Consider the following 23,037-nt stretch of genomic DNA (forward strand, 5'->3'; position numbering starts at 1 on the left):
TCACTTATCGTGGCCTTCAAAACGCCGTAATCCTAGTATGCCAATTTAATCGCCGGTTTAATTAAATCTCAGTAAGACTTTACGCACGCATGCGTTGTTCGTATCCTAACCAAGCAATCACCTATCCAAGTTTATGGGACTCGGTGCAATGAAATGTAGTGAATCCAATGTCATCATTGCCATGGAAATCCATCTTTTACGGGCTGTTTTTCAGCCAGTGTACTAGGGAATTGAGTGAAGTTGTCGATGTGCTTTAACATCCCAACAACGAAATTGTCAAAGCACCGTGACACCGATGACAGGGATATACCCATCTCGTCCCCCGACCACAGCTGAAACGACACTGCGGCCAGGACCGAAAGCGCACTTGTCAGCTTGCTTGAGAAGGGCCGGGAACCTATGGGCATGTTAAATGCTCCATTCCAGATCATATGATAGGATTTGCGCCAACTAGTGCCGCCCTATCCAAACTGAACCGATCAGTCCTGCCCGTATGTTCAAATGAGTCCTGAACACCCCGTGAGACATCCCGTCTCTAACGCCTCTCCCAACCTTAAAAAAAAAAAAAAGACATGTTAAGCAGAGGACATCGTGGCAATGTGGAATATGTGGATACACTGTATAGTGTACATAGACGAAGCAGGTGATCTTTATACAGAATGTTGTTGACCAATGAATTAGATGCAATTACAAATAACGAGTGATGGTACACATGATCACATGACTGATGTAATTCACTTCTTTATTAATGATAACATGTTATATAGGCCTATGCATAACCAGCATCAATAGTTAATCAAGATGTGGGCCAAGCTTGAAAATGTAATTTCTTCACAAATGTCTTTCTATAATTCACCTTCAAAAATGGTTTAAAAACGCACCATTTATTTTACCTTTCTTAGGATTCACTTATTTTGGAAATCTATTGGACACACCCACATTTTAGTCATACCCCTCCCCAAACACAGGTTTCTCATGTGGGACACTCCCAGTCAGCAGGCCACAATGACTTCTTTCATGAGAGGTGTTTTTGTGTCTTTGCAAAACACGGGTGCGTGACCGCCAAGCTGATCAACCTGAATTCTCCATAGGGGATCGAGGAGCTGCAGCGAGCTCACCTATCTACTGAGTCACCGCCGGCTGGCAGCCGATTCTGACGTCAATTACTATGGTGAAGGCCATCGCTTGTCAGAGTGAAGACACAATCCTTAAATGGAGCTGTCACTCACTGTGCCTACATCTACTAATCTTCTCTCTCAACTGTTGTCTACTGAAGCACAACATGATTTTCCAAAATAATTACTTAAAAAAGAATTGCCTTAAGACAGAATCACGCTTCCAAATACAACGTTTTGGATTTGTGTAGTCAGTAGGGCATTGTAACTCCAGGGAATCTACGAGGAGAGTCAATTCTCTTGTAGACGATATTGGGATAACAGAATGCTTGTTTTTTTGTGTGTGAAGTTCACCATATTCAGTCTAAATCTATGCTATACTTGTTATCCATATGGTAGAGCCACATTTCAATGTAATTACTAGCATACAAGGTTTGTTTTGTTTTCTTGACCCTCAAACATTCAAGTTTTGTTCACACTTCTAGCTATTTAAAAGGCTAGATCAACACAATCTCCATCAATGTACTCTACCACCCACTGAGGGCATCTAGCTAACAGCCTTACTGAAGGAGAAGGTGTAAATTATATGTCTGACTTAAAGTGCTCTTCTACATCAGATGCTCTTGAATGGTTATGACAGTGTAATTAACGTCTATAATAGCATTATGTACGTAGTCTCAAAGGCCCACACCAGTCAGCTATATATATATATATATATATATATATATGTCACTTCAGAGCTCTGAGCTGTATGGAATGTCATACGTCACGGCACCTGGGAAATCGTTTTAGCAGCAGCTAAGAAAATAGAATGTATCGCCCCAAAATACACATACTTTGACCTAAATGGGACTTTTCAGACTTGAATCATTGTGCAATAACATTGTGCCAATAACATTATGACCAGGATGTCATATCAGCAAAAAAACGTAAAAATTACTAATGTGGACCTTTAATGTTAATCTCTTTTATGTAGATTCATTATCCACTTCAAACTGTGTGTGTGTGTGTGTGTGTGTGTGTGTGTGTGTGTGGCAGGATGGGGACTGAAAGGCTCTGGGTGAGAAATGACATCAAAGAAGCGTTCATGCGTTGAGGCTAGTAAACTAGTAATGTATTACATCTAAATGGGTTCACATTATGCATTGACAAAAGTTTTATTCGCTACTCTTTGCATCAACTTCCACTTAACAAAATCAAAAGATTATTCATAATAACTACCATATGGTAATTTCTGTTAGTACAACGTCCTTTCCAAATGGCTTTTTTTGGGGAAAATGAGAGGATTGTGACAGTAGTCATGCGGCGAAAACACAGATTAATATGATTTTCATCTTGCGGGTTTCAGAAAACACATTTTGCAAGAATTCAAAGTTAAACAATTCACTCAGGCTTAATGAAGACAAACAGTGCAGTGAAATGAGATGTATGTGTGGATCTATGTGTTACATCGCTGCCGTCAAGGGTTTGGTAGGCAGAGCTCCTCAATCTTCACCTGGGTTCCACCAGAAAGCTACCCTTCACTATGGACCCCTGAACTCTTGCACCACACCACATTCCACATTAGTTTACTGTTCAGCACCTGATCAGCCAGAGGAGGATGGGTCCCCCTGCAGTCTGGTTCCTCGCAAGATTTCTTCCTCTGAAGGAGCTTTCCTTGCCACTGTGCCCTATATTTTTCTCCCCTCTGGGGAGTTTATTCCTTGGCTTACTCCTGGGGGGTCTATGATTTATTGTTAGATCATATTGTTTGTATTGTATTTATTGTTTATATTGTTTTGTATTATTTCTGTTGTGAAGCACTTTGTGACATTTGTCTATGTAAAAAGCACTATACAAACAAACTTGATTGATTGTTTGTATCCAAAGATCCATTTTTTTTTTAATAAGATCTACTTATAAAGGGAAGTATCCATCCATTACAGTGCTGATTTTCCACCGTGCAACACAAGGACATTATGAGGCCATAGTTCTTGAGGAAAAGAGCAGTCACACATTCTATTATACTCCCATTCTTTATTACAGCGATATACCTGGTGTTTCACAGTACCTCATTTGTGAACCCTAACAAAGAACCCTGACAGAGGTACTATGGTTCTATCTGTGCAGTAATCTTTTTTTGTTCTTTTTTTTTTTGTGATTATCATCTGCCAGTCTGCACCTCATCAATTTGTGGGTTTGCTTGTCAAGCTCCTGTCAAGTGCATATTTTGTCACTCTGTGGTGCAAAATGATGGCATGCTGTATCAGTACAGTAAGTGGATGAAAAACAATGACAATGTTCTTCAACAACCTGTGTGGATGGTCACCTCCTTTTTTTTCTGAGTTTGTCTTTGATTCTGAGATGTGCTGTGTCGCTGGTCCTCACTTGGTTAACCTATTCATAATCAAGGCAGTAGATGTATAACAGCTCATAGCTCATAGCTATACTTTGTCTCCAGTTGATACAGTATGCACTATGCGTTCACTCTCAATAGATTTTTTGCTTCCATTGTTTCTGTGGTACTACATTTTTTAACATGTCAGGCATGGTTAAGGTGTGAGACAATGATACTGTGTCACACAGATATTTGTTTTGAAGCCTTGTGGGGAGGGGGGGGGGGGGGGCAGGGGCAGGTGCAGGTGCCTGGGAGGCTCCACCTCAGGAAGCAACAGCTGGTTAATGAAAAGTTCCTACATTGGTCCTACGTGAGGCTTCCAGCACATTCAGTGACTGTTTTTCTTTCTATCCGAACAGGAAATTCTAATCTGAGGCGGTGGAATGTTTGGTAGGTGGGCGGTGGGGTGGCGGGTTATAGATAAGGTGAGAATTTATGCAAGGACAAGATTAGAAACTCATACCAGCTCTATCGCTGTGTCCTCACAACATGGACCTTGACGATAGGGAAACTAATCCTACAGTTAACAGATAGCCGAGAAAAGCTGCATGGGTAAAATAAATCTGTCTCCATTTGTACAACCTGTGTCTGGACATGTGGGGCCAGTGGGCTTTGGACCATTCCAAGCAAAGCATCATGGAACAGACTTTGGCAGCAGGTGAGCCATTGTCAGGACCTGTAATTCTGGGTAAAAGAATAGGTTACCAAGCATCAGAGGAAACACATCACAATAGCACAACAGCTCTGTCTGCTGTGCTACATGTGGCTTATAGTTTGCATCATTTCATTCTGGAAAATACCAGTCAACGTAACTGTCATGGCAATTTCCTTTTTAAGCCCTGTGGTATGTTTGCAATATTTATTCATATTACAGTAGAAATAGCCATGTATGGAGGTTTAGGACTGCTGGTAGACTCATGATTTACTGATGATACACATCCCAATGGAGGCAAAAATGACCCAAATATGTCGTGTTTGCATCATCAATAATCCATAAGGGTAGTTCCCAACCCCAGCCAGTTCCTAGGCTAGATTACAACATTACAACACATTGTACTTCTCATGCATATCAATCCTATGTTTCTAACATTTAAAGGAGCAGGGTGTAAGCTTGTTGGAAATCTGCCACCTCAGGCCACCAAACAACAACATCCCCCCCCCCCCCCACACACACACACATTACATTAGCTGTTGCGTTTCTGCATGATGGCCAACTGTTGGCTGTCAAGGCGGCCCTGGAGGAGTGGCGCCGCTGGCTGGAGGGAGCGGAGCAACCTTTCCTGGTTTGGACTTGGAAAACTTGGAGTACATCTGGACCGCCAAACGGCTCAACTCCAGGCAAGCCAGGTGGGCCCTGTTCTTTAATAGGTTTAACTTTTCCCTGTCATACCGTCCTGGGTCCAAAAACATTAAGCCCGGTGCTCTGTCTCGCCTGTTTGACCCTGACTCAGCCCCAAGGTCTCCCACCAACATCCTGCCCTCTTCCTGTGTAGTGGGGGCTGTTACATGGGGCATTGAGGAAGAGGTCAGACAGGCAAATACTAATGTCCAAGTACTGGACGGCTGTCCGCCGAACCGGTTGTTTGTTCCTGTCTCCCATCGTACTGTGACGGGTACTGTGACGTCTCGCCCTGCTCCTTAGTTTTTTTTGTTGTTCTTTGTTTTAAGTCATTCATTCATTGTTTCCTGTTTATTTTTTGATTTACTCACTTTTTATTTACTTTCCTGGTTTTTGATCCACAATAGTTTTTCTGACTTCCTGTGTACCAAACCTTTTTGTTGAAAGTAAAGACCATTCTTTTTGATTCAAGTTTTTGTCTCTGAGTCATGCATTTGAGTCCTTTGCCTGAGTACTCCAGCCCTGACAAAATCGGTGAGTCCACTCCCCTGGAACACCCATAGCAGCAACAACATATTTATAAACAATTCATTTTCAAAAGCTCTTTTTCCGGACCAAAATTCATTTCTTACTGAAATATTTCTTTCATGGGATCTCATTCCCTGATTGCTACTGATAGATAAACATAGTCATTACAACCATTAGGAAGCTTTTAGAAAGCTTAAATGTTACATACTGGACCTTTAAACATGTTACAATAATAAGAAGGGAATAGCATAGCCTTGCCTCCCATGATGTACAGTATACCTGTTTCAATTTATACTTACTGCACCTGGCTGATGCTGGTTCTTCTAGGGTCCAGGGATTAAACTGCTCAGGATGATGCCTTGCTGACTATCAGTACTGCACCAGCCACAATTGGCTTGGCATAAGGTTCACTCCTTAGGTGGTTTATTGCCTGTAAGTCCTCTAAATTAAAACACACACAACTGAAATATTTAATAGCCGAGGCTTAAAAGCTCATTAACAAATGGTGTACTTCAGCATTTCATAAAAGGCTCCATCTGTTAAACTTTGTGCTGTTTTGAAAAGTAAACTTTGAGTAAAAATAGGGGGATAGGAGATAACTCTACATGAGTGGCAGCTTTTTTTTACGAGTACATGCTAAAGCTACTTGATATGCCTCTGGCAGTGGACCAGTTTAATTGATGATGGCTGTAATCAGCAAGGGACGACATGACTCCCTGAAAAGGAGCCTCTAATCCAGCCAGATCAATAGCATACGTTATCCGCTTTAACATATCCTAGCCTGCTATGACACAGCCATTTGTACCTAGGGCGTGTTTGCTGGATGAAATTCCCTCATTTTTCTAATGGCTACATGAAGGTTAATGAGAGGGATAAGCAGAGCACACAGAGGTCAAGTTTTAACCACACACAGGGTCACAGTGAGCAACCAGAGACGCCAGCACACAGGAACATATTGAGCCTGAAACATGATAACGCTTTCTTAAAAATGAGTCTCGGACGGTCTCTCATCTGCTTAGAGGTTTGTACGACAGTGATGTCTATTTTGTTGCTCAGCGGAGGTCTTATGTGACGATGTGCGTCAACACTTTTTGTGGAATTGCTGAGGTCTACATTCAGTCACAGACACAGGGGTAATTTCCTATAACATAATTAGCATAGTAAAATACACACCCGAGCAAAAAGAGAACACAGTAATTAATGGACCCGCAGTTTAATTAAGCTGTTATTGTTATGAGGGGAAGGCTCAGAGTTCCAATCCCCCCATATCCATACAGAAGATGATAGCCTTGACGCATACGGTCATATTTTACATAATATGTACAGTCCAAACCCAATTAGCATGCTCGGCTGTAAAGACATAGTGATTGTTATGCGATATTACAAAAACAGTGTACTGCACAGCTTAAAGATATATGGATGTTTACATCAAGAGACATAGAGTATGCACATACAAATCAAGTACTGTATGCTTGTGTGCACATATACATGTAGAGTATATGTTTGTGCGTTTGATGCATGTAATTACCCAGATATGCACGCACGCACACACACACACACACACACCTACACACACACATAATTACTCTTGCACACATGTGCCCACATAAACAAAGAGGTACACAGACATTCGTCATCATACAACAGGAACATACTAATAGAGCACACACACACACACACACACACACACACTGCTCTCTACCACTATCCGTGGCGGGCCCTCTGTGCGGCTGAGATTAACTGGGTTTTGAAGAATGGGTATGGGGGTGCACAAGGAGAACAGAGGATCGTTTATCAGTGGTCTGAAACAACGGCTGTTGGCACGCATCGCTGGAGAGGAGGCATTCATCTCCTCCAGCTGACATACAATAACAGGCCCCCTCTGCCCTGGAGAATACCACTCTGCTTCCAATCCTGACGGGAGCCCAAACCGCAGCGGCGCTCCAACTCCCCACGAGTCTAATTAGCCAGAGTGATTAGAAGCCTATTGGAGACCCCAAAAAAGTGGATTACAAACGTTATTTGGATGAATTCTTCATCAGAAGCCTGCATATTTGTGCGTTGGCCAGATGTACAGTATCAACATGGTGTTGTTATACTGGTCGTGTGGGTGTTTAGGGGTTCAATCTGTCCATTTCGCTTGAGGTCCTATAATGTTCCTTTGTACTGTATAGCTTAAATCATGGGATCAAGTCACATTCACTCATTCAGATTACTGTGTTCAAATCAATGCAAATGTGCACATTGGCATCCCAGGGAACACCCAATGTTTATGCATTCTGTCAATAGCCCTATTTGAACTAATAATAATATTAACTTTCATACAAAGGAAATTAAACAGTTTGCAAACATATATTCCTTTGGTTCTGCTTTACGATATATTGTATTTTGTAATTATGCTAATACAGATAATGGGAAAGCAAATACAATTTGGATTTATTTTCCAGGAAATGTCAGGTCCAAAGTTTAGATATACTTTGGAATAATTGGAAGTTTTCTTATTACAAATTAGTTATTACTTGTTTCTCTAACATGAACAGATGGTTAGAATAAATTAGTTTTAAGGCTCTCAGAGTGCAATCTTGAATCACTGAATATACATTGAACCCAGAGAAATATAACTTTCATTATTAATGCTGTATTTTTTCATGCAGCCAATCATTCAAAGCTTTTAATTATGTTTGTATTGAAATGATGTTAGAATTCCATTGCTTCTTATATTAGATACTTGAACTGTTGTGTAATGTAGGCTGCCTCTGTGACCTTCAGTCTATGTATGAGGATTCAGATGAAGCTCATTGGAGGAACAATCACATTAATGACCCTTTAAAGTGATGGACAGAGATTTTTGTATGGATCTTTCAACGGAAAACATCTTTAAACAGCATAAAGGTCCAGTATGTAGTGTCATGGGATCTGAGCTATGAAATGGTGATAAATGCCTTTCATACATTGTTCGTGATCAGGGAATGAGGTGTCAAGGTCGAGGTCATTACGTACAGTACTATATATAAAACATTTAATCTTTCCGTACAATTTTAACATATTTAATTGTTAGCAATCACGTGTATGTGTAATGTCTTGTTTGTATTTTGTATTAATGTTTATTATTGATTTCACCACAATCTAATTGTGATTTGATCATCATGCCTGGATAACAAAAGGGACAGGTTAACACCAAATGCAACCACAGCCTGTATGTTTTGTCTTTGTTTACCAGAGGAGTGAGCGATGTTTCGGTACAGTTCTTACGGTCTGTCACTTTGGCCTTAAGCCCTCCTGCATATTATGTCCCCTCAAGGTTCTCCAACCATCCAGCTCTGCATCACAGATGCAGTATGACAAAACAATGAATCTGTCAATCCCCAGAAATAGGGATTCAAAAAAGACATGCACTGTAATGATTGAGTTCTCTAACATAATGCTGTGTAGCACACCGGCCTTCAGAATAAACCTTTTAAGGCTCCGGGATGGTAATCACAGTTGCGCTGATCCATATGTTTCATCCTCATCCTTACATGCCAAATTAGTCCCAGTCTCAGGCGACTTGTGCGAATCAAGAGCTTAACCAGTATCACTGGTAATAAGTCATTACAATGAAACAACATTAATTTAGATACCTAATAATGATACTGCATTAGTACTGATTTCAAAAGAAATGTCTATGCATTTGGTATAGAGGCATGAATATTTATGGGGGCCGGGTAAGGTCTCTGTGTAGGCTGAGCTGTTGATGGACACCCATAATCCCCTGCTGAGTCTGGGGTGATGTTGTGTTCGCCCATCCTCCAGAGGTGAGTCACTCTGATATTTTCTGACAAGACAGAGAGAGGGGGGAGGGAGGGGGGGAGTGAGAGAAAGAGAGAGGTTGGGATAGAGAGGTGTACAGCGCCTTTGTAAAGTATTCAGACCCCTTCACTTTTTCAACATGTTGTTGTGTTATAGACTCAATTTAAAACTGAGTGAGTTCATACATTTCAGTATATATGGTCCCAGCAGGAATCAAACCCACAACCTCAGCGTTGTTAGCGCCATGCTCTACCAACTGAGCCACAGAGGACCACAAATGCAAATCATAGACCCTATAAAAACAAAGAAATTACATCCAAAATTACATGAACTCTTATACTTGCATTAAGATGGACTCAATTCAACTTATTGAGTGATTTGTTGGTGACATTTTTGGATTTTAGCTAATTTTAAGAGTGTCATAGCAAAGGGTGTGAATACTTATGTACATGAGGTATTTCTGTATTTCAATTTTAATAAATGTACTGAAATTTCTAAAAACCTGGTTTCGCTTTGTCATTCTAGGGTATTGTGTGTGGATTGATGGCAAATTCTTTTAATTTTAAATTGAGTCTAAATTGGGGGAGGGGGGGTTGGAGAGGGATGGGGAAGAGAGAGAGATAGAGAAAGAGAGAGATTGGGAGAGAGAGGGATAGAGAGAGGGAGGAGGTAGAGAGAGAAAGAGTACCAACACCATCGCCCAAACACTTGCCCGGGGCTTCCTCCCAACTGGCTCAAATTATACACAACAACATGCCAAAAATAACTACACAGGAAACGTAGAGAACCACACAGATAAAATATGCATATTGTCAGAGAGGGAGAGGGACAGCACCATGTTATTCTTACTTGATTGGTCACTCAATAACCATCTCCTCTGTAACACTCCCTTCAAAATTCCAGCAGTCTGACAGTCGGTGACAGCTCTTTTTCGACGTTGTACGGTCAAACAATGCAATGAATATTTCATGCAATAAATATTCAAATAAGACACACGATACTAATTTGTGTTAGTGACACCCTATTGGCTGCAATGTTTTCAGACCTTTTCACACAGTGACTTCCATTCCTCTGTGTATAGCGGCTGGAATCTGAAGGCCAGGGTAATGTTATTTCACACACCGACAGCGGTAGACATGAGTGAGATGGATGGTAAACATTATTGACATGACCTAATAAAACTCAGCGGAGAGAACAACGGGCATATCTTTAGATATGACTGTAGGTTCCCACAGCTTGGAAAGGCTCACACGTTTCTTAGATTATCCTTTTGACATGGCAGTGGGAGAGTTACACAGATTACCCAACCCCTAACAGTATTTGCACAGAAAGTAAAATGTCATTAAAGTGAATAAAGCTACTCTTTCATATCAACTCATATTTCATGAAAGAAATGCATTTGGAGTCTCTGGCAGGGTTATTGATATCACCAACATTAGTAGAACTAATAACTCTTCCAGTGACGTGTGAGATTGGTTGGGAGAGAGTTTAAGCTGTAGGCCTCGCAGGCCTCACCACAGGACTATAACACAGCCCTCGGTTAATGTGTCATAGAAGTGACACAGTAAACAGAAGGTCCTCATAACGCCCACATAATCACTACCATCACATAATAATGATCTGATACCCACTGTGTGGTGATTAGAATAGTTTCTAATGGAGGCTCACGATACATCATGTATCATACAGCATCGTAGCATTCACCAGATGGGGGTCATCCTTTATGAGTATTTTTTTCCCTTCATGATAATTTCTTAATCCTTAATAAAGCATCAATGTTTTTACAGGCTACGATCTCATACATTGTTTAAGAGCTGCATCAGACATTTCTGAATGAACCTAACATAACTTCAAGACTAATACATTTTCCTTTTGTTTGAACATAAAATATTTCATAATAAATCCCACAAACAACTTTGAAACCTGTTAGTATGTTTGGTAAATGGCCCAAAATATAGACCGAGGCATTTACCACCACAACAGTGAGCCAATTGTTCCCATGCGAGCAAACAAAAGGGGGAAATAAACAAGTAATTGGATTGTGCGCGGATAATAAATGGAATGTTACAGGGGATTTTAGATGATGTTAAGACGCTCGGAGATGAAAAAGTTGAGCGCTCTGAGCAGCTTCCATGGAAATAAGAGGTTCTCATCATACTTCATTTAGCAGATATTGACGTTAAATGAACCATAAATGATCTCGAGTCGAAATTATACGGTGGGGGCAATCCGTTTGAAAATGATTACAATTGACTTTAGAACATATATTATTGAGGGAAAAAAGGTTAAGTAAAACACTAAGTGACAGGTCCAATTTAGCTTCCTTAGAAGTGCCCAATGCTATCATTTGACAGAAAGGAAATAATCTTCTGATTATGCAGTGAGCTTACATGGTAAATTAGCTCATTTAGACATCACGCAATGGCCCATTTCTGTCAGCACAACTAGATATCTGATGTGTTGCAATGGAGAGAGGGGTTTGCTGCGTCTTGACATATTCCACACATTTATGGAACCATTTGGAGTAGGACACACTGTTATACTTTAGGCCCATTACTGATGGTGGGTGTCCATGAAGGGAATCGTGGAGGTGTGGTAATGATACTAATGATGCTTTGAGAGGATTACCACGACTTTTTCTCTGATATTTTCATTGCTCATATAGAAGTGCCGCTGGCCTTTTTTCAACAGTACCATATAATTCTGTGGCACTCCTTATGTTCAGGCATAGACTCTGTATTTGCATATAGTCCACCTGTCTGTTTAAACAGCTGTTACATTCCCTTGCCTTATGTCCATGTTGACAGATATTGGCATTCTGTTGTAGTCGCCCCTCTATATTTTACAATCGTGCTTTGGTCCCACGAGATCCTAACTTTATGACTTGCTCCAAACTTCCCTCCAACTGACGCAGGGACTTCTCTTAGGGTATCCTCTCTGGGGTGTAATCACATCTGGCCCCCCATCTCTCCAGCCCTTACCACCACACCTGTTTCAAAGTGATTAAAAGTCAACTGGCCCTGGGAGTCTCTACACCTAATATGCTGATAATGAGAAATAAAAGTGTATTTGGGGGCATTAGTTAATTAGCGGTTCATGATTTCCCCCAGGAGGAAAGCAGCCAAGGCCCCAGAGTGAGCTGCTCTGTATTAAAATCATGTGTCATTAAAGGCAGAGAGACACTAATTACAGGGATAGAAGTGTCTGGGGGACGGCAGAACATGTCCCCGGGCACTGCGTTACTTCGCTAACACAACACCCACACACACACACACACACAATCACACAACCACAATAGGGTGACACAAATAGTCTAATGTCACATCCACTGATAGTGTTCAGTGATGCATATGTTGAGACAGAAATGGGTGAAATCTGAAAGTGGTTTGAAAATTAACTTTTTAAGACAGATAATCACACACAATTGTGTTTGTGTACTAAATACAGTATAATGCTGAGGACACCACATTTGGCACACCTCACAACTCACCAACTGCCAAAGCATTCCGCAACACTCACCACCTAGAGTGCCAAGTGTTTTATGTGGTGTTTACCTAGCAACAACACATTGATTGGCTACAAAATGAAGCATCATAATTTATGAATTGTTGGTGAATAAAGTCACCCTTGGCACTCTAGAATGTTGACAATTTGGGCGACTTTATTCACCCTCGGCACTGAATGAGTTAAGAAACAGGATTATAAACTGGGAACCCCAGTAAAAGAGAGATTGACAATAGTTTGATAAAGCGGTAGACCTACAGCTTGATTCACTGCATTCAACAAATGATAATGATAACAAACTCATATGATGTAACTTGTACAAATCTTAATTGTATGAAGCTCATTTTAAAGTGTATATACCATTATCCATTTGCTGAATGTTTCTCATCCGAATATCTACAGTAGACACCCAAATAGTCCAAGTGTGGCCGCCATCTCTACAAGGACGTAGTGGTCACTCTGCTCGGTCGCGGCTCTTCCCACCACTGTCAGGACGGCAGAGTCCCTAACTATCTTCCACCGTATACTAAAGACCCATCTCTTTAGGGTACACCTGGGCTCTTCCTCCTCAGACCTCTCCACCCCCTAACAGCCTACATTTCCAGTAAAACAATGCACTTGTTCTTATCGAAGGTTTTACCTACTATAAGTCGCTTTGGAAAAAAGCATCTGCTAAATGACTTCAATGTTAAATGTGTAGAATTGACTAATATATATGCCATTTAGCTGACGCTTTTATCCAAAGCGACTTACATTGCAGTGAGTGCATAGATGTCAGTATATATGGTCCCAGTGGGAATCAAACCCACAACCTAAGCGTTGTTAGCACCATGCTCTACCAACTGAGCCACAGAGGACCGCTATGCCTTCACACCGTAACTCCAGAATGGTAATCTCTTGAGGCTGTCTTACCGCGGCACTCCTCAACAGGACCTCTAACCCCTGTAATCGATGACTATCCTGACTCCTGAAGAGACCACAGTGTCTGCTGCCAACATGCAGCTGCTGGTTGCTGGAGTGTCATTCCCTTTAACTCCCCAGGAAAAGCCTTACCTCATCCAATTAAACCTCAACATCTGTCGACGGTACACGCCATACCTAGTTAGAAGCACATTGTGTTGAATAAATCACCTGAAATAATCCTCTCAGGCTAAGAATAACAGTCACCTGCAATTTGTTGTGGAAGCCTGGATGGGGTTTTTATTTCCATGCTATGTCTGGAATGTTTTCCAAACATCTTCGGAAATCCCTAAGTGCTGGAACAATCCATTTTACCGTGCGACAAATTCTGTATCACTCAACACTCCAAAAGACGGTGGCTATATTCACACTGTAACACATTGAACTATGAATCAAACAGTTGGTTATATCTACACACATAATATTGTGTGCATTGTAGGCTATACTCCTACAATGGCAACCTATACCCCATACCATATACAATATATAAGCCCAAGAGTTTTTCCTCGTTAGGTCATGTAGTCAGAAAAAAAATAACTGCAGCCTTCTGTTAATGAAATCACCACGGTAACTTTAACTTAACCTCACATTTCTCATTGACTAAGGCAGAATATATATATATATATACAATGCAAATCACCATATAATACAGTATATATCTCTGTTCAGGAAAATAGTCTCATCACATGATTTTTCACTAATTGCCATCAGCAGCTTTCTACTTGCCACTGGGTCCCCCCATGTGTGTCTTAGACAATGGAGCAGGAATCTAAGTCCCTCCTGGCTGCCTCTCCTCTCCTCTCCTCTCCTCTCCTCTGCCAGTTAAGCCAGGCGTTGGCTGCAGCAGCGTGGGCGTAATTAGCCCTGGTAGTGAGGTGATAGCGAGCCTCCTAATTGGCTTCATTTACCTGGACAGCTAATCCATCATCAGAGGTCGCCCAAAGGGTCTCTGAGGATACTTGGACGTGAGTCTGCAGACATGCATGAAGCTAGCGAGAGAATAACAGACACAAGTGGGTTAGTTACCTCATCATTGTTAGCTAAATAACTAACAAGTTATGGAGAGACATCAATTCAATGTTCATAATAGTAAAATGAACATAAAAGTAGGCTTTTTCTTTTACACAAGGACAGTGACAATCTGGACACAAGGAGAGTGACAATCTGGACCTCTCCTTATGCTCTTAGCATGACTGGTGCTAAGAAGTGTGGCTCAGCTTTTATATACAAGTACAAAACCTCTTGAGATGCACCATCTTGCGACATCTGCCCCATAGCATTTCAGAATATACAGTCTTCTATGCCCTCCGTAATTATAAGGACAATGAAGCATTTTTTTCTTCTTTTGGCTCTAAACTCCAAAAGTTTTGTTTTTAAATCAAACAATTACCATGAGGTTAAAGTATAGATTAGCAGCATTTATTAAAGGGTATTTGTGTACATATTATTTTCACCATTTAGAAATGACAACAATTCGTCCCTGAGAAACTCCGGTCATTGTTTTACTGTATGATGAAGCGCCATCCAATGAGTTTCGAGCAGACAAGATGTTTCTGTACACTTCAGAATTCATTCTGCTGCTGCCGTCAGCAGTTACATCATCAGTTAATACAAGGTAACCACGGGGCCGTAACCAGGGTACATTTTTCGCAGGTTCATGCATATCCCATGTAGGGACTCAGGAGGAATCCTTCCCCAGGATGTTTATTTCCAGCTCAACATCTAGAAACTGCATTTTGGTACAAATATGGACTGAATGGCTCCATTTTTTTTGGCAACGTTGTTAATGCCCCTCCCCAGTGGCGATTTTAGCATGGCATTTCCGGAGGGGCAGTTTTGATTGAGGGGCAGTTTTGATCACAAAAAAATAAAGGTAGTCTACGGTAAGTATATGCTGTGGGCTGTGCAGAAAGATTTCAAAACTGAATACACTTCATTGTTAACTTGTAGGAAAGTTTTATCAGGTTTTATCAATTGTATTTCTTTCGATGTCAAATAAATATCATCAGAGCAGAGGCTATAACACACTACAAATGCTACAGTAACACACGACAAGTAGGCTAGGCTATATGAATATCCAGCCCGAGCCCTGTCCAGGGTTCTGAAAGCGACAAGTAACAATTGTGCCCATCAAAGATCTAGGCATTAGGCCTACACGTAACATTTACTCCTCCACTTTATATCACAGCCACTATAGCACGTTTAAAATGACTACAAAACAAAACCAATATAGTCTACAGTGAACGGCGCACTGTCCATATGTCAAACATGTCCAAACAAACCAGCTGACTCGAAAAGGAAGATAGGGCGGAGGTTCTTTGCCAGGGCGATATGCACCATCTAGTTGACCCAACTTCATGGCACAATTCAGATAGGACGCAGAGCTTTCATGCTGCGCTGTTCTTTCTGACTGATGTTTAATGTCTTTGAATCCAGCCGATGCCCAAACAGAGTCTCCACCAAAAACATACATGGGAAACAGAAGAGCGCATGTTTCGAGGTGCTAGCGGTTAGCCATCTCCTTTTGTCAAACCATTCCTGTTTGAATGTACGGGTCAGTTTATCCCCAGCCTGAAGCAAGGGCAAAGTCTTCTGGTTTGTGTGGCCCTAAACGTTTTATCTCCAACTTCCCTTCCAAAGGCAACGTACTAAACCGCACGGTCAACAAATAATCTACAGGATTCATTGTGGAAACTTTAGCTAGCTAGCTAGCATTAGCGATAGACGTACAGTAGATCAACTGAATTGCTTTGTGATTATGGCACGTCACGTCAGGCCATGCCAACGACATCAGCGTTTAATATTTTTTCGCCACCTGTTGCTAGGCAGAATTCACCCAATATCATTTGCGGGAGGTTTTCCCTGCTTACGCCAATCACGCTCACGTTGTTCCCCGAGCAACGATGGGGCGGAGGGCTCCGCTGCCCCACAGCAGAGAGATAGGACAGGGAGCACAGCAGGAGCGCGAACACACACACACACACACACACACACACACACACACACACACACACACACACACACACACACACACACACACACACACACACACACACACACACACACACACACACACACACACACACCTAACATAACCTCTGTATCCTATGATAGTTACGGCCCTGGTTAGCTAGTTCTGGTGGCCATAACACCCCCTCCACCATGTTTCACAGATGAGGTGGTATGCTGTGGATCTTGGGCACATGTTTTTTTCTCCAAACTTTCCTCTTGCAATCACTTTGGTAGAGTACAAGATAGTATTCATCTCATCTGTCCACAAGATCTTTTTCCAGACTTTTTTGAGGTACTTTTTAGCCAACTATAACCTGGCCTTCCTGTTTTGGAGACTAACTAGCAGTTTGCACCTTGCAGTGTAGCCTCTATGGTGTAGCCTCTATACCACCTGTGTTCCTATTAGTATTTATGAAGAGCATTCTTATGAAGAGCATTTTTCAGTCATCCACTGTAAAGGTCTTCCTTTTTTACTATGTTTCTGATTGATTTTTCTCAGAATTCTCAGCCTCATAATGGCTTACTTGACTTTCAGTGACACCTCTTTGGTCCTCATGTTGACAGACACCAATAGCAGACTCCAAAGGCAAACACAAAGCCTAGAATCAATACCATGCATTGACAGCTCTCTTATACCTGCACCAATAAAGTGACAGAACACACCTGACTAACCAGAAACACCTGCCAAGCCAATTGTCCCAATGCTTTTGTTGCCATGAAAAAGGGGGAATATGTATACAAATATGTTGTCATTTCTAAACGGTGAAAACCAATATGTACACAAATACCCTCAAATAATAGCTGAGAATCCATACTTTAACCTCATAGTCATGTTTGACTTCAAATCCAAACCTTTGGAGTCAAAAGAAGAAAAAAATGCTTCCCCGTCCCAATAATTACAGAAGGCACAGCATATGCTCTAATGGGCGTGATCCACACACACTATACACATATGTTGAGTTCTGTACACTCCACCGCCTCTCCAGGTTTTCACATCAACGCTCATGTCATGCTGATGTGTGGAGGCAGGCGACAGCACACACATGCTACTATAGCTGAGCCGCTACTCTGTAATGAGGCAGGCGGCTCCCCACTTCTTGACCCAGCTGTGCCCTGGTCCGTCTCTTAATGAGGTCCTAAATGCATCCCTCGATCCTCTGTCGCGAAGAGACTGTAACAAAGCTAGAGAGGAGCCTAACACCTTCCAGACTCCCCACCCCCTTCTCAGCTTTCCCCATGTAGACTTGTGTCCTTTTAATTACTTGTTAGCTCGCTATTTTTTTTTTTTGGTTTGTTTTGGCACTGTTTCACAAGGCGACGAAGGCACACAGCTCAAACCCTGAGACGCAGCATTAGCCTGGAGGTTTTTTAGATGTCTCTATTGTGAGGGCAGTGAACAGAATTCGTGCAGACGAAACCATTAGCTGCCAAAGGCTACGCAGTGCATTCTCCCTTCATGTCTGGAGGGAGAAATAACAACAGCATATTACGTTTGCTCCTTTTTTATATCTCCTTTGTTGGCGACCAATTGTGCCTGTCTGAAAAGCAATGAGCGATGGCAGCAGACGCAACAATCGCTGGCATAAATCATATAGAAAGATAGGAGAAGTCAGGGAAGAACCAAACAGTTGTTAGCCTTCCCCTTATTGGTGATGTATAACATTCGCTTCTCAAATAGCATACAGCAACAATGTTGAGTTGACCACTTTGAAGAAGTTGTGGAGAAAATGTCTCTTTTTGACCTCCGAAACTCTTGACCTTTAACAGAGTTGAGAGCTGGCGATGAATGAAAGCCAAACAGATGGCACTTAACCCAAATATATAAAATGATCCCCCCTCCCTCAATCTTCCGCTGCCACTATTTGAGGTTACAGTTGAAGCGTTTTTGCCACAGGCCACCAAATTGTCAAAGCCAGCATTCTATCAAAAATAATCTTAATTGGTTCCCCACCTATGGAATTCCCAGATTTGCTTTAACTCCAAAAGCGGTTGCAGCTTATTAGGAATAAACATGTGCTGCAATGCACTGATAACATTGGAATTTAATTGAAAGGGAATAGCAGCACTTCAAAGGCAAAAACCAACATTCACCTCCCACCCTTTCCATTCCGTCTGAGACAGACACGTCGGTTGTGACGAAGAAAAGTGCCTTGGTGGCACATAGGGTTGGCATTCTCTCATACCAGGACTTTCTTTATGGACATTAGCTCTCGTAAATGATGCAATAGGCATGTCATTCTATCCTTTTATTTCATGTAAAATCAATAGGCTTTAGAGATGTAATGCCTCACAAAAGTGCACTGTATCATGAAACATGATATCATAAGAAATTCATTCAAGTTCAGCCCTGAACACAATGATCTATAACCCACAGCAGGTACTTTGCGGTCCTTTTCCAGATGACTCTTACCCTGTTGCATGAAAACACATATCATGTTGTGCTCTATGGTAATGTTTTTTCGTACTTTTGTTTTCCTGTTTTTGCATGATTATCATATTTTCCATTAGTGTTATGCCTACTCCAGCCCTGGAGCATGTTCCTGAGAGTGCCCAGTGAGACCAAGCTTCACCAATGTCACTGGCACTCAGCCAGCCAGACCATTGTTTTATCTCTTTATCCCCAGACCTCCAAACCAATCCCCAGGGGTCAGGGAGGAGCAGTGTATGTGGCCTTGCAGGCCAGGCATTCATTTTTGGATATTTTCGCTGCTGGATGACTTTGCTCTGTTCTCTCTGCTTACCTGCACACCTGTTCTCCTCTGTGGGGTTGGCTCTGTGGACACGACAAATGTCAGCGTTGTTTTCGGGTTTATTGCCTGGAGAGGGAAGGAGACAGAGCTAAATGAAAGGGACAGGTCGGATATCAAAGTCGGAGCAATCCAGACACGGCAGCTGTGGGACTTGCTCCAATGGAAAAGTTCTACCTGACTTTTACGTGATGGGAAAATAAGTGAGGTTATTGGAAGACAAATGCCACTCAAACATAAGATAATAATATCACCAACAGTGGGAGACCTAAACAACATTGTCAACAACTACACACACAGATACACCTCCATTTTAACATCTCTACAAATAATAATGGAAAATATATTTTATTTTGTTTTGCACAAAAAAAATCAGTTTGATCTTCTATTGTGAATGGTGATCAATGCCCCCCCCCTCTCAGCCCGGAGCACTTATATTCATTTGAATCGTCATGCCTAATGGACGTTCCAAGGATATTACTCCCCGCTTGTTCATAACACCTGTAAATTCTATGCCAATGTATTGCTGGTCTCTGATGTTGATTGTTGGGAGAAAACGGAGGTGCATTCAAGGAGAAAACGGAGGTGCATTCTTTGAGTTTTGATTCAGGCCTACGAGCACCATCTTCCGTGCCCTTGACCAACATATACCATTTAGCTGAAGCTTTTATCCAAAGCGACTTACACTGCAGTGAGTGCATACATTTTTCAGTATATATGGTCCCAGGGGGAATCTAACCCACAACCTATGCGTTGTTGGCGCCATGCTCTACTAACTGAGCCACAGAGGACCATAGCCTAAGATTTATGGTGAAACTTCCATTAGTTTGTAACAATCTGTTTATTTTATAACTATTATAGTGGTTATTTTGTATTGATTGATTCTCATTCTTCCTAATTGCCTCAATGTAATATTGAATTGTAATACGGTTCTGCTAGACCAGGTTTCACATAGAGTTCACTTTAATGTTTAATGTTCATGTGCATAGTGGACAACATGTAGACTTGAGTCATCGACATCAGGTAACATCCTCATCATTTCTGGTAACTTGAATTGGCCATAGTATATTGTGATTCTTCCTGTAAATCTAGGATCAGGGATGAGTGTCTTTCACACAGGGATGAGCAAATCATTATCAATTATATAATTATATATATATATTTATGGAGTCAGATATGTCTTCATGTTAATTTGTGTAAGTAGGTCATGTGACCGTTATTATGTAGAGTCCCCTTTATCATGTCCAACCATCTGAAGTTTATTAGGGAATAAATGGACAGTTATATTCAGTCCTTTCTAGTCTTCTCTTTTTCAAGTCTTCATACACTGTCACTTGAAGAATACATCCCGTCGGAGTCGCTGGCCTTATACAAATCATATAATTTACCCCCTCACCCTGCACACTAGTACTGTGAATGGTACAAGTTGTGTGTTAGAGGCCACTACAGTGTGAGGTCCTAGCCATCAGAGCTCAGCAGGACATGTGGGTTTTGCTCTGAGAGTGTATTACCAACTGCTAGCCTGCTTTAATTGGCTTCTTACAAGCTTCCCATTCCGCCAAGTGCAGAGCATGTAACTCCAGAGATTTTTCACATGTAACTCACTAATCCTCTTCATGTTAGTCTTGGAAAGCCTGGGATTTAGCCAGATGTTTATTTATTTATAACTCTTCGCAGGCCCTGAGATCAATTCAGTTCAAGGCTGTACAGCAGGTTCTGTATTGCAGCTTTTATATGTTGTTTTATGCTTCCATGGTTGTTCTATGATATTTCAAAGTAGTTAGGTTTCTATAATGTAATATTGAGAAATAATCACATAATGGTTAATGTATCATTAATGCATTATGCATACTTTATACATGTGCTGTACAATGGCATTGCAAAGAACATTTTGTACAAGGGCCTTAGCTTCTGTACTATATATTACATGATGAGCTCAATCATAGGCACTTCATAAGCATATAAAGTGTTGATTAGATTACTGTGTTTGAATGTAGTCTGTAGAATATATCTAGTCTGAATGTACAGCAGCACCCAAAAACCAAAGAGGTATGCAAAATATCCCCAGTGGACTCAGCGGTTGTTAGCTGAATTTAAATGGTGCCTTACCTTAATGTGCATGGCTGCCCCAGAGACAGCCAACACAGGACACAACAGAGCAAACAAGTCAATATCCCTAACCAGAGGCAATCTGCACCGTCAAACAAGTGATTAGTAGCATCCTTTGGACTCTAATTTACCTTTCTATGGATCAACCTGGCACTGATGCATGCAATCTGCTTCTCTGTAGTGCATACTACACATTATGAGAACAACGTCCACATATATTACAACAGCATAGGACCAAGACTCGACTGCTGCTATGATGCACGTACCACCACAGCACAGCGAATCCTGCTAATGGCCATCCCAATCACTGATTATATTTAGTCACATTTTCCTTGAACTTTCCCCCTTCTAAATGCTGAGCACTGATTTCCCGCTGTGATTATCCATGTGGAAAAGCCATCTTCTGGGCCAGCACATCTGGAAATGAGTATTTTTGGGGGTCGTTGGGGATCAGAGTTCGCACTTGAGGGCTGGGACAGATTGAAGTGGGGGCAATGAGGGTCAATTCACCCGGTCAGAGGTCTCCAATGACTATTTTCACACAACTCCCTCCGATCACAGCCCCGAAGGGAATACTTCCCTTTATGTTTTTCACTCTGCTCTACACAGAGGGAGAGAAAGAAATACACACCACTTCTCTTCCTCTGCACAAACCGGCAATCTGACTCCACAACCACTCAGCTCTCCACTACAAGCAAATGAAAGAGAACTCTCTCTCTGTAAGCTGCACAGTCGGAAAAGGCCCTTGAACATCAGTGAGAAGCTGAAGCAGATATGAAGGAGCGGCTCCAGATAATGTAGGCTCATTCAGCCGCCTGGGTATATAGAGGAGGGGTAGTGAAAGGATTCCGCTGTTTGGAATTGTGTCTCTATGACTAATATGAAATTCAATTAAATCTATATGCAGAAACTAAGCCATGAAGAAGTGGGGATGAATAAGCCTGTTCCATGCTCAAGGCTTAAGCAGGAGCTGCACTAATGCTCATGAGGTTGTCTCCAAATGAGGAGGCAAAATGAAGCTCCCTGTTGATGGTGCAATTTTGGATCCCTTAAGTGTGTAAATATTCCAAACACTTTTTGGGGGGTTTTCACTGTACAGTAGCCTACTCATTGACAATGTACATTGTACAAGGTGATAAATCCCTTATGAATGTTGGTTAATTGTCTGTTCATAGCCACCTGGTCAGATGATTTTCATGGCTGATCATGTTCATTGTATGTTGGACAAAGCCATCTATCTTTTTAAACCGTTTCTACAGGATCTTTTTAACAGGTGGAACTGAACGTTAAGGCTCTGAAGTGATTTTATACTGTTTTTTTTTCATCATGGTTCCTTTGAATGAGTTTCAGTAATTGTTGCATGTTTAACACCATTCCATTTACATTTTTGACACTTTTATCCAAAGCGACATTTAGTACACTTGTCTAAAGTAAGGGAATCATCTACACATCAGTCATCATGAAGACACAAATCTATGATAGGACCAGGGGCCATTGGCAGTCACAATGCTAGAAGAAGGAAGGATTATTATTATTATTATTATTATTTTTTTAGTA

The sequence above is a fragment of the Argentina silus genome (genome assembly GCF_951799395.1).
Source record: "Argentina silus genome assembly, chromosome: 2".
NCBI classification, from domain to species: domain Eukaryota; kingdom Metazoa; phylum Chordata; class Actinopteri; order Argentiniformes; family Argentinidae; genus Argentina; species Argentina silus.